The sequence below is a fragment of the Hemitrygon akajei genome, chromosome 8 (genome assembly GCF_048418815.1).
Source record: "Hemitrygon akajei chromosome 8, sHemAka1.3, whole genome shotgun sequence".
Classification (NCBI taxonomy): domain Eukaryota; kingdom Metazoa; phylum Chordata; class Chondrichthyes; order Myliobatiformes; family Dasyatidae; genus Hemitrygon; species Hemitrygon akajei.
Window position 1 is genome coordinate 149,908,005 of NC_133131.1, and position 12,278 is coordinate 149,920,282.

Consider the following 12,278-nt stretch of genomic DNA (forward strand, 5'->3'; position numbering starts at 1 on the left):
ATGCTGGAAATCCAGGACAACACACAAAAACTTCTGGAGGAAATTAGAAAGTCAGGCAGCATCCATGAAAAGGAATAAACAGTTGACAGCAACAGTTGGGTTAATGAGATTAAGCAGCTGTCTTGTGTAATTTTGAAGATTTTGACTGATAATGCTTCTGTTCTTTCATCATTGGCATAACAATCTTGCAGGTAACAGAGAAATAAAAGAAAATCTGCAGATGCTGGAAATCCAAGCAACACACACAAAATGCTAGAGGAACTCAGCAGGCCTCGGGGCATCTGTGCAAAAGCGTACAGTCAACGTTTCAGGCCGAGACCCTTCATCTGGACTTATGCTGAGTTCCTCTGGCATGCTGAGCTCCTCCAGGCAATAGAAACTTGCATTTTCAGTGTTCTATTGTTTTATAGCCCTAAATTGTCAATTAATTTGTTTTTAGTTTTATTACCCATCAGTCAAACGTTATCAAGTTTTCCTTCCCAATTTCAATTTTCTCCTGTCACAGTCCAGTGAAATTTGTTTTATCCAATTGCCACAGAGTAAAGAACATTATGTCTGATGCAGCCTCTCTCCGCACAGGTTTAGACTGAACTCTTGATAATAGTACTTCTTTAGGAATGTCAGCAGAGCCTCTGCTGAGGGTATAGATTCATGTCGGACTTTCAGATATTGAGCACTCAATCTAAGCTGAAGTAGCAGAGGGAGTGCTACTTTGCTGGAATTCTCTTCAACCTTAATTAAATACTTTGTCTAAATGCAAATATGTTTCTCATCCAGCAATATCTCAATAAGCAATGTGGTTATGCAGGAATGTCATACAAAGCTAATTCCCGGAGACAAAACATGACCAAATGACTATTGTAGATGTCAAACTTAATTGGTAGTTGCTTTATTGTCACATGTACTGAGATACAGAGAAAAACTTTGTATGACATCAAAAGAGATCCTTCACTAAATAAACACATTATATTGAGTAGCTCTAAACAAAATAGCAAACTGCAAACTATGGTGTTACAATTACAAAGAAAGTGCAGTGCTCACAGACAATAAGGTACAAGGGTCCTGATGAAATGGATTGAAAAATCAGGAGTTTATTTTTATCATATAAGAAGTTTGTACAAGCGTCTTTTAACAGTGGGGTAGAAGCTGTCCTTACGTCCTTAAGCCTGGAGAGACATGTTATAACATATAACCATATAACAATTACAGCACGGAAACAGGCCATCTCGGCCCTTCTAGTCTGTGCCGAGCGCTTACTCTCACCTAGTCCCACTGACCCGCACTCAGCCCATAACCCTCCGTTCCTCTCCTGTCCATATAACTATCCAATTTTTTTTAAATGACAAAATCGAACCTGCCTTTACCACTTCTGCTGGAAGCTCGTTCCACACAGCTACCACTCTCTGAGTAAAGATGTTCCCCCTCATGTTACCCCTAAACTTTTGCCCCTTAACTCTCAACACATGTCCTCTTGTTTGAATCTCCCCTACTATCAATGGAAAAAGCCTATCAACATCAACTCTATCTATCCCCCTCATTATTTTAAATACCTCTATCAAGTCCCCCTCAACCTTCTATGCTCCAAAGAATAAAGACCTAATATGTTCAACCTTTCTCTGTAACTTAGGTGCTGAAACCCAGGTAACATTCTAGTAAATCTCCTCTGTACTCTCTCTATTTTGTTGACATCTTTCTTATAACTAAGTGACCAGAACTGTACACAATAATCCAAATTTGGCCTCACCAATGCTTTGTACAATTTTAACATTACATCCCAATTCCTATACTCAATGCTCTGATTTATAAAGGCCAGCATACCAAAAGCTTTCTTCACCACCCTATCCACATGAGATTCCACCTTCAGGGACCTATGCACCATTATTCCTAGATCACTCTGTTCTACTGCATTCCTCAATGCCCTACCATTTACCATGTATGTCCTGTTTTGATTAGTCCTACCAAAATGTAGCACCTCACACATATCAGCATTAAACTCCATCTGGCATCTTTCAGCCCACTCTTCTAACCGGCCTAAATCTCTCTGCAAGCTTTGAAAACCTACTTTATTATCCACAACACCACCTACTTTAGTATCATCTGCATACTTACTAATCCAATTTACCACCCCATCATCCAGATCATTGATATATATGACAAACAACATTGGACCCAGTACAGATCACTGAGGCACAACACTAGTCACCGGCCTCCAACCTGACAAACAGTTATCCACCACTACTCTCTGGCATCTCCCATCCAGCCACTGTTGAATCTATTTTACTACTTCAATATTAATACTTAACGATTGAACCTTCCTAACTAACCTTCCATGCGGAACCTTGTCAAAGGCCTTACTGAAGTCCATATAGACAACATCCACTGCTCTACCCTTGTCAATTTTCCTAGTAACCTCTTTAAAAAATTCAATAAGATTTGTCAAACCTGACCTTCCACGCACAAATCCATGTTGACTGTTCCTAATCAGACCCTGCCTATCCAGATAATTATATATACCATCCCTAAGAATATTTTCCATTAATTTACTCACCACTAACATCAAATTTACAGGCCGACAATTGCTAGGTTTACTCTTAGAACCCTTTTTAAACAATGGAACCACATGAGCAAAATCAAAATGGCTCCCGCCGCATCCCCGCTCCGATTCTCAGACTTCCTTCTCCAAATTCTCAAGTTTTTGAGTGTTGTGCCCTATGGGAGAGGAGAGAAGAGAAAAATGATCAATGTGAGAGGGGCCTTTACTTATGTTGGCTGCTATACCAAAACATCAGGAAATGTAACGAGAGTCCATTGAGGGGAGGTTGGTTGCTATAATAGACTGTACCACATTCACAGCTCTCTGCAATTTCATGCTGTCTTGGGCAGTTCATTTGCCATACCAAGCTATGATTCCAACTGTACTGGATGTTATAGTTTTTTAAGAGAACCGTAGAGATGACATAAACCTAAGAAATGTTGCATTGGATTATCACTGAGCCAGATGAACAAGTGTTCCCCAGCCTATTACTACCATCAAGCACCAGTCCATATCCACAGCTGATGGTTCTTCAAGCCAACATGCACGTCTCAGCCACTACTTCACTTTCACAGAGTGGGTTCGAGAACCCTACCATACTTCGGGTGAAAATACTTATTCTCAGCTCTATTGTTCTTTTGAACAGTTAATGAAAATAGATATTTCCATCGGTCATCTGATAACTGAATGGACATCGAACTCATGAACACTACCACACTACTTTTTTATTTCTATATTTTGCACTACTTATTTAGTTAAACTATTATATATAGTTACTGTAATTTACATTTTTTCTCTCTATTATATGTTGCACCATACTGCTGCTGTAAAGTTAACAAGTTTCACAACATATGTTGGTGATATTAAAACTGATTCTGATTCTCTTGAATCACACATAATTTGATACACTTCAATTGTCTCTTCTCAGCTTCCCATGTTCTGAAGAAAACAACGGCAGCAAATCCAATTTTCATTGAGTAGACCTGGAAATCTCCTCATAAATCGCTTTTGGTACATCCAAAGTGCTTTCTTGTATTGTGATAACCAGGAAAATACAAGTTCAAAAGTTCAAAGTATAATACTCAAATTGTAGGCTACAAGCATCTTCAAAGTTCTAGCAACATCTCATAGAGTCATAGAACATGGAAGTAGGCCCTGGAGCCCAACATGTCTATCCTAACCAAGATACCAATCTAAGCAAATCCCAATTACTCAGTTGGGTCCACTTTCCTATCCATGTACAGTTGGGTCCACTTTCCTATCCATGTACAGCTGGGTCCACTTTCCTATCCATATACTTGTCCAGGCAATCAGAGGAAGTGGCTCAACTGCACAGAACACAGAATGCAGCAAAACAAGTCCTTTTTCTCCCGCCCACCTACCCACCCACATGAGAGTCATCCAACTCCAGGACAGTCTCCAGTGCTATGCCTCCATACTCCAGGCTTTGGCCAAGTGGCTCTGATTTTCAGACTTCCAATCAAACCTCCGGTTTCAATCTTTGGCATCAACCCCCTGAATAGCTGGTGATGGGACTCCACACTCCAGGCTTGAAATCCGAGCTCGGCAACTGACTGGCCCATGTGCCTCCTCTTGCATGGACACCCAATCCCAGGACCCTAACCTAGGACAAGTTGACATCCAAGGTGTCATTCGTCACCTGTCCACATTCCAGGCCTTCAAGCCTGGAGCAGAGGCTTAGACTTCGGGTGTCCAGGCCCACATTGAAGACTTTGTACTATGTCAACATGGACTAAGTGCACCACCCTCTGCATGAAGAAGATTTGCTTCAGGTCCCTTTTAAATCTTTCCTCTTTCACCTTCAAACTATGTACTCTAGTATTTGATTCATTTTTCCTGGAAAGACCACACACATTTGCCCAATCTATGCCCCTCATAATGTTATACACCTGCATAATGTCACCCCCTCATTCTCCGACGGTGTACTTCAATAAATGAAGTCAGATCAGAATCAGGTTTAATTTCACTGGAATATGTTGTGAAATTCGTCTTGAAGTACTAGCCTACCCAACCTTTTCCTATAACTCTATCCTTCAAGCACTGGCAATATTCTCAGAAATCTTCTTATCATTCGTTCCAGATTAATGTTATCTTTCATGAAACAAGCTAACCAAAACTGTGCGTAATATTTCAAGTGTGACCTCAGCAATGTCTTGTACAACTACAACATGGCACCCCATCCTATAGCAGTGCACTGACTGATGAAGGACGGTGCGCCAAATGCTTTCTTCACCAGCCTGTCCAGCTGTGATGTCATTTTTAGGAAACTATGTATTTATACTCCTATTCAGTCAGCTTGACAACACTTGCCACATTCCTACCATTCATTGTGAAAGTTCCACCCTGGTCTGACTTCTCAGAAACTATTCCTTACCCAGGAGGCATCCTAGCCAACATTGATACATCTTTTTAGGAATTGCTGGATGGACTGATATTTATTTTTTAAAACCAATATCCTTCATTCCCATAATTGGTAGGAAACCACCTCCTTGAATGACAATAGTGTGGAACATATTAGGCAGTCCATTTGTTGCTGGCATGTCCATTAGATTTTCTGTCCTTTATTATCCCACCCAGATAAATCATCACATCTTTTCTTGCCCAGCCATTATAAAGCTGATGTCAATAACAAAGATAGCATGGTCAAAGTTCAAAGTACATTTATTATTGTAGTATGTATACTATTAACAACCTTGAACTTGTCTCCTCACAGGCAGACACAAATCAAAGAAACTCGATAGAACCCATTAAAAAAATACTGTCAAACATCCAATGTGCAGAAAACGATCGTGCAAACATTAAAAGTAAGCAAATAACATTCAGAAGTGAAGTTCATGAAAGTGACTCCACATCCACAAAGTCAGTCGTTGCTACAGCTGGCTCCAGAGCCCACTGGTTGCAAGCCCCAGCCTCAGTATAGGGCAGAGATGAGTAAACCAAACAGAGCAGCTATCTGAACCAATCCGACCCTCACCTCTGGCCCCAACACCCTGACCTTTTCAATCTGGTCCAGCGCTCTCAGACCCAGGCCTTGTCGCTTCGATATGCTCTCAGCCTGGATCCCAGCACCTTGATTCAGCCCGTACCTGACCATTCCAATGAGGTCTTCGCTCGCACTTGGCTCCAGGCCCTGGATCCTGCTGCCTCAAATCTGCCTCAGCTCACCTCAGTTCTGCCACATCAAATCACATCCATGTGCACTCAGACAATGGCCAAGCATCTCGCACCCAGGCCCCACCACCTCAATTCAGCCCCTACGTGCCACGCTACAACCATAATGCATCTTCGAGACTTCAGTTCACACCGCAACACTGGCAAGCCATGTAGACATTTCAAAAGCTCAGCTCCAATAGGGAAATTACAGACCATTGATTGCAGTAATCATATCCAACAAGAAGTGTGAATAATGCTGTAATTTGTATTTCTGTTTGTTTGCTTCCAGCAAGTCGTCACTGTAATTCACCAGCGGCATCTTAAATCGTTAGCATGGAGTTGTGACTATTCTTATATAAAGTTAAACAGATGTGATCAGACCAGTACAATATTCAAAGAAAAACACCATGTCTGTACTCTAATCAACTCAAAAACATTAGCCCACGGAAAGGTCATCCATCTCATTTATTCCATCTGCCACTGTTTTTGTTTTGAAGACTGATTGGAATGTTCTGCTATACAACTATGAGAGACTGTGGGGAGCAATCTTCAAATCCTGGTCACTTTGAAACGGACAGGTCAACTGCTGTATAAGTCCTGATGAGGTATCCAAGGATGCTGATGCATTGTGGGAAATACCTGATGTCATTTGTCTGTAAACAGGATGACCACCCAGCTTGAGTACATCATGGCAGGATGTTGATTAAAACACTGCAGTACAATATGCGTAGAGTGTGCGTCAGTCTTGCTCCACCTGTATGTTTTAGGTAAGGTCAGCAATTTTTTATTCTGTTTTTAGGATGTGGACATTTGCTGTATAGTGCATCTCTAAATGTCAGTGCGGAAGTGATGTAAAATTATTGCAGGGTCTAAAGACAAAGGCTTTAACCTTCCTGATTTTCCATTAAAAGAAATTCCCACTTATTAAAAGAAAGGAGTATTATCTGATATAAAAAGAAACTGTATTTCTTGAAAACAAGACTTTGTAAATTAAAAAATATTACAGATATTTTGATGCAATGTATTTCTATTGGAGGCTGCAGGGGGCTGTGGATAGAGGTGGTACCTTTGATGTCTGATGGCTGCACTCGACCTAGTGGGTATCACTGGTCCTCATCCATCTCCTAAATCTTACATGTCTGCCAAGTGGCAGACCCCAATACGCCGCTTCAGCCGGCGGGCTAAATGACATGAGGGGTGGTGTTAACACAAGCTCCACTAGGTGAGGGACTTCGGCAACGGAGTCAGCGGCCAGGATGGATGAGTTCCCCAAAGAACTAGAATGGCCACGTGCTTGAGACCAAGGCAAGCCATTGAGTTGGTGGACATTGGCTGTGGTCTGGCCTGGAGAGGGGTGGGCGCCACTAGGCCTCACCAGCCCAAGACATACAACATGATGGACACAGCAACAGACCCCGTAATGGAGGCAACTGGGGCAGCACTCATCTGAGGCGCCCCTACAACCCATAGGCGGGTTGCAGGATCCGAATCGAGTTGATTTCTATCGGAAAGTTAGCAAAGAGCGGCACTGGAGCAAGAAGGGCAGCATAGTAATTAGTGCCATGCTTTACAGCGCCAGCTGTAAGATAAGGCTTCGATTCCTGCCACTATCTATAAGAATTTTCCATTTTCTCCCTATGACTGTGTGCTGTAGTTGTGGGACTTTTGCATCACGAATCAGCCTCTTCAGTCATCTCAAGACCCACAAGTGACCAGATCAACCACCAGGAGAAGAATCAAGCTCGACCACGAGTGATCGCTGATGATGATGATAATGTGCTGTAGTTTCCTACCGTATTCCATACATCTACTGCTTGGGTTAGTAAGTTGCCGACATGCTATGTTGGTGCTATCAGCATGGCAACACTTACTCAGATCAACACATTTTACATTATGTTTCAATGTAAGTGTGTCAATAAAACTAATCTTTAACTATAACAAGCTATTTTTGTTAATTATGAACTAAGCATGCACCAAAAATTATTATACAAAGAAGTCACAGACAAAATGATTGTCTATCCAGGAGATTTTGTCATGGGCATTGAACAAAGAAGCTGAAGGCCCAGAAATAATAGAAGTTTTATGAAAAGTGAAAATCCAATTCACAGGCAGCAAAGCCTTGCATTAGTCCTTCCACGGAAGGGTGTCAAGTATCACCATTATCTCGTGGATTGACTGAAGCAAGACAATAATTACCATGTTATGACAAACTCTTGACTGTGAATTATCACAATTGACAAACATTTGGCAATTTATAAAATCTGGATTTACCTTCAATTCCTTGCCTTGAACACATTAGTGATAAGTGAGTATAAGTGTCAAAAGTCTGACATCCAAACACTTTTGAAGATAATGATTAACTAACAGCTTCTATATCTCGAGATCAGAGCTGGAGTGGTAGCGGCTATTATCAGCTTATGGCATCTGCATTAATTATGTAATTAAATTTTATAATTTCCTTCTATCATCTCATTTAGCAAGATTTCGCACATCAGGGACTTCCTGTACCTCTGACTAATTAATCCTTTTCCACTTTCACATGGCACTTCCTCCATGGGCTTTCAAAATCCATTGCACAACTCTTCACGTGTGGCTTTTATCTTTGCCTGCTGAATACAAAATCAGCCTGACAATTCTGAGACAGGTTCATGAGAAGGCATGAAGAAATTATTCATTCATTGGTAGAAATGATTAATAATGAACGAAGCTACTTCCTGATTTTATGTCCCTCTCTGTCACTTGAAATCCTGCATCAAATGAAGAATAAAGACTTGCCATCAAAAGGAAATAATGTCAAAAATGGATAGTTAAAAAAAAATCTTTTCATAAAACTCTATAAAGGTTCGACTGAGAATTATCTAAATTGGCCAAATTATACAATTGACATTGGATTCTGCATGGTGGTAGAATAAGCCCTTAAAAACTTGGAAGCAAGGTAGATTTGCTAATTTGCTATGTTTACTTTCTTCGACAAGGAAAAAGAAATTGAACTAGTGTGATATAATTAATGTTTTGATTCTTGAGAGAACTCAGGAATTCAAGTTGACTAAATCTCAGATAGAAGTATTGTGTATGGTTCTGATTGCCGGACTACAGGAAGGATATGGTAGTAATGGAGAAAGCACAGAAGAGATTCACTGGGATTTGCCAGGAATGGAGGGATTTAATTATAAGGAAGCAACGGATTAACTGGGTTTATTCTCACTGGAACAGAGGAGGCTGAGGTATGACCTTATAGGTTTATATTATTATAAGGGGTATCCTTACATCAGGGATAGGGAAATTATAGCAGAAGATTTGTAGGAATAAGATTTACCCACATTTGAAAAAGCACAGTATAGTCAACGTGGCTTCACGTAAGGGAGATTATGTCTTAAAAATGTGATTCAGTTTTTGAAGAGCTGATGAAGATGATTGAAGAGGGTACATAAGACAAATACTGAATAGGCCAGGCTTCTCACAAAGTTGTATTGATCTTCATCCAATTTATACAAAATATTCTCCTCCTGTCCATATCCATCCAATTCCTTCATATCCATGTGTCTATCTAAAAAGCCTCTTAAAATACACAGAACAGCCTATACCACCTGAGGCACCAACCACTCCCACACAATGCTCCTCACATCATCTTTAAACTTTCTCCTCATCTTAAAAGTATGTCCTCTGGTGGTCGACATTTCCACTGTGGGGAAAAGATTCTCTTTTATCTTACTTATGACTCTCATAATTGTCTATCAGTCTCCCCATTCAGCTTCTAATGCCCTTAAAAAAAAGCCCAATTCTATCTAACGTTACTTAAAACCTCATATAGCTCAAACCCACTAATCCATGCAGCATCCTGCTAAATCTCTTCTGAAAGTTCCCTGACAGATCCCTGAAAGTTACCTCACAGGTAGATAGGGCAGTTAAGAAAGCTTATGGGGTGTTAGCTTTCATAAGTCAAGGGATAGAGTTTAAGAGACGCGATGTAATGATGCAGCTCTATAAAACTCTAGTTAGGCCACACTTAGAGTACTGTGTCCAGTTCTAGTCACCTCACTATAGGAAGGATGTGGAAGCATTGGAAAGGGTACAGAGGAGATTTACCAGGATGCTGCCTGGTTTAGAGAATATGGATTTTGATCAGAGATTAAGGGAGCTAAGGCTTTACTCTTTGGAGAGAAGGAGGATGAGAGGAGACATGATAGAGGTGTACAAGATATTAAGAGGAATAGACAGAGTGGACAGCCAGCACCTCTTCCCCAGGGCACCACTGCTCAGTACAAGAGGACATGGCTTTAAGGTAAGGGGAGGGAAGTTCAAGGGGGATATTAGAGGAAGGTTTTTCACTCAGAGAGTGGTTGGTGTGTGGAATGCACTGCCTGAGTCAGTGGTGGAGGCAGATACACTAGTGAAGTTTAAGAGACTACTAGATAGGTATATGGAGGAATTTAAGGTGGGGGGTTATATGGGAGGCAGGGTTTGAAGGTCGGCACAACATTGTGGGCTGAAGGGCCTGTAATGTGCTGTACTATTCTATGTTCTATGTTCTATGAACCCTCTCCACAGTGTCCACATTTTTTCTAAAATGGAGCGAACAGAACTTCACGTAATACTTCAAGTGTGGTGTGACTAAAGTTTATAGAGCTTCAGTGTGACTTCCTTACTCTGATACTCAACGCCCCTACCAATGAAAACAAAGCATGCCAATGCCTTCTTTACCACCCTATCCACTTACTTTCAGTCAGACCCTAAGAACACTCTCTACCTCAATGGCACAGGGATCTACCATTAACCATATATTTTCTCCTTTCATTTGACTTTCCAAAGTGCAACAACTCACACTTGCCCAGATAAAATTCCACCTGCCATTTCTCTCCCTGTCTGTAACAGATCTATCCCTGCTGAACTATTTTCTATTCCTTTACACTGTCCATAACTCTCTCCAGGTGTAAGGGCTTGAGTGAGATCCGGGATGAGCCATGATGGTATAATGGAGAGGACTCAATGGGCTGAATGGCCTAATTCTGCTCCTATGTCTTATGGTGTTATGGTCTATGGTCTAATCTTGGTATCAACCACAAATCTCAAATAACAAGGAGTCAAAATACAGGAAGACGATAGACCACCCACTCTAGACGCTCTTCCCTTCTTTCCTCTCACACTGGGCAGAAGATACAAATGCCTGATAGCAGCAAGCTCAAGGACAGCTTCTATCCCACTGTTACCAGACTCTTGACTTGACCTCTTGTATGATAAGATGGACTCTCGATCTCACAAGCTACCTCATTATGATCTTGCATGATATGGTAGATTTTACATTTTACTCTGCATTGTTATTGTTTTACCTTATACTACCCCAGTGTACTGTGTAATGATTTGATTTTATGACAGTATGTAAGGCAAGCTTTTCACTGTATCTTGGTACCTGTGACATAATAAACTAATATCAACTTCAGTGGAATAGATCTAATTAGACCTTGAGTACTTATCCACCTTAATGTTCTCCAAGAGACCCAGCGCCTCTCTTTCTTGTTATCAACATGCCCTAGAAAATTAGCGGACCCTCTCCCTGATCTTTCTATTATCCATGGCCTTCTCTTCATTGAATACCATTACAAAATACTTGTTTGGTATCTCACCTCTTCCTCTGGCTCAAGAGATAAATTCCTGCCTTTGTCTTTGAGTGGTACTCAAGTGATACTTTGAGTGATACTCTCACTCACTATCCTCTTGTTTTCGACATAGATATAAAATGCTCTGGGATTTTCCTTAATCCTATTTGCCAAGGACATTTCATAACCCCACCTAGCCCTCATGATTCCCTGTTTAAGTTCTTTGTGAACGTTCTTCATCCAACAATGATTGAAGCTTATGAATGACTTCACTTGTGATATTAATACTTACTTAGCAGGCAATCCTTTCTAATAAGCAGTTGAAATTTACATTTTCTTTTCATGCTGCATTGTATTATTTCAGAAGTATTATCCTTGATTCACTCACTTTGATGATGTAACATTTCCTTTACCTTAATGAAGACTTCCCTTAATCGTCTTTCCCCTGGACAACGTTGTTTACACTTCTGTTTTTTATTTATTATCACATTTAATCAATAGATTCCTTAATGTTGCTTAGGGTTGCTATAGCTGGGGGTGGTAATAGGGACAAACTCCCACTAACTGTTAAAAGGCGTGCACCTCAAATAGCCTCTGATAACCAAGTCCAGCTCCTGGCCTTCACATGCATCTTAGCTACTAAGCCCGAGGGAACATTTCGACTGACAGGAGTAGGGGCAGATGCGGGTTTCTGGTGCCTTAAAAACAGTCACTTTGGGCAGATGGGGCTCATCAGCCATGGTTGGCAGCTCATCTAGGAAAAGGAAGACACTAATCTCAAACCTCTGCTACCTTACAGCTATACGCAGGTGTAAAACTCAAGGAAAAAGTCTGGAGCAGAAGTCCCTAAGGCAGTCTTATGTTGAGTTCAATGCTGGCTGGTAACCCCTGTGACACTGCTGGTACCAAACTGTATCAGTCTCTGCTGTTCTTTTGGGTTCTTCAGTTGCATGGAGAGGGGAAACTTACTACATGGG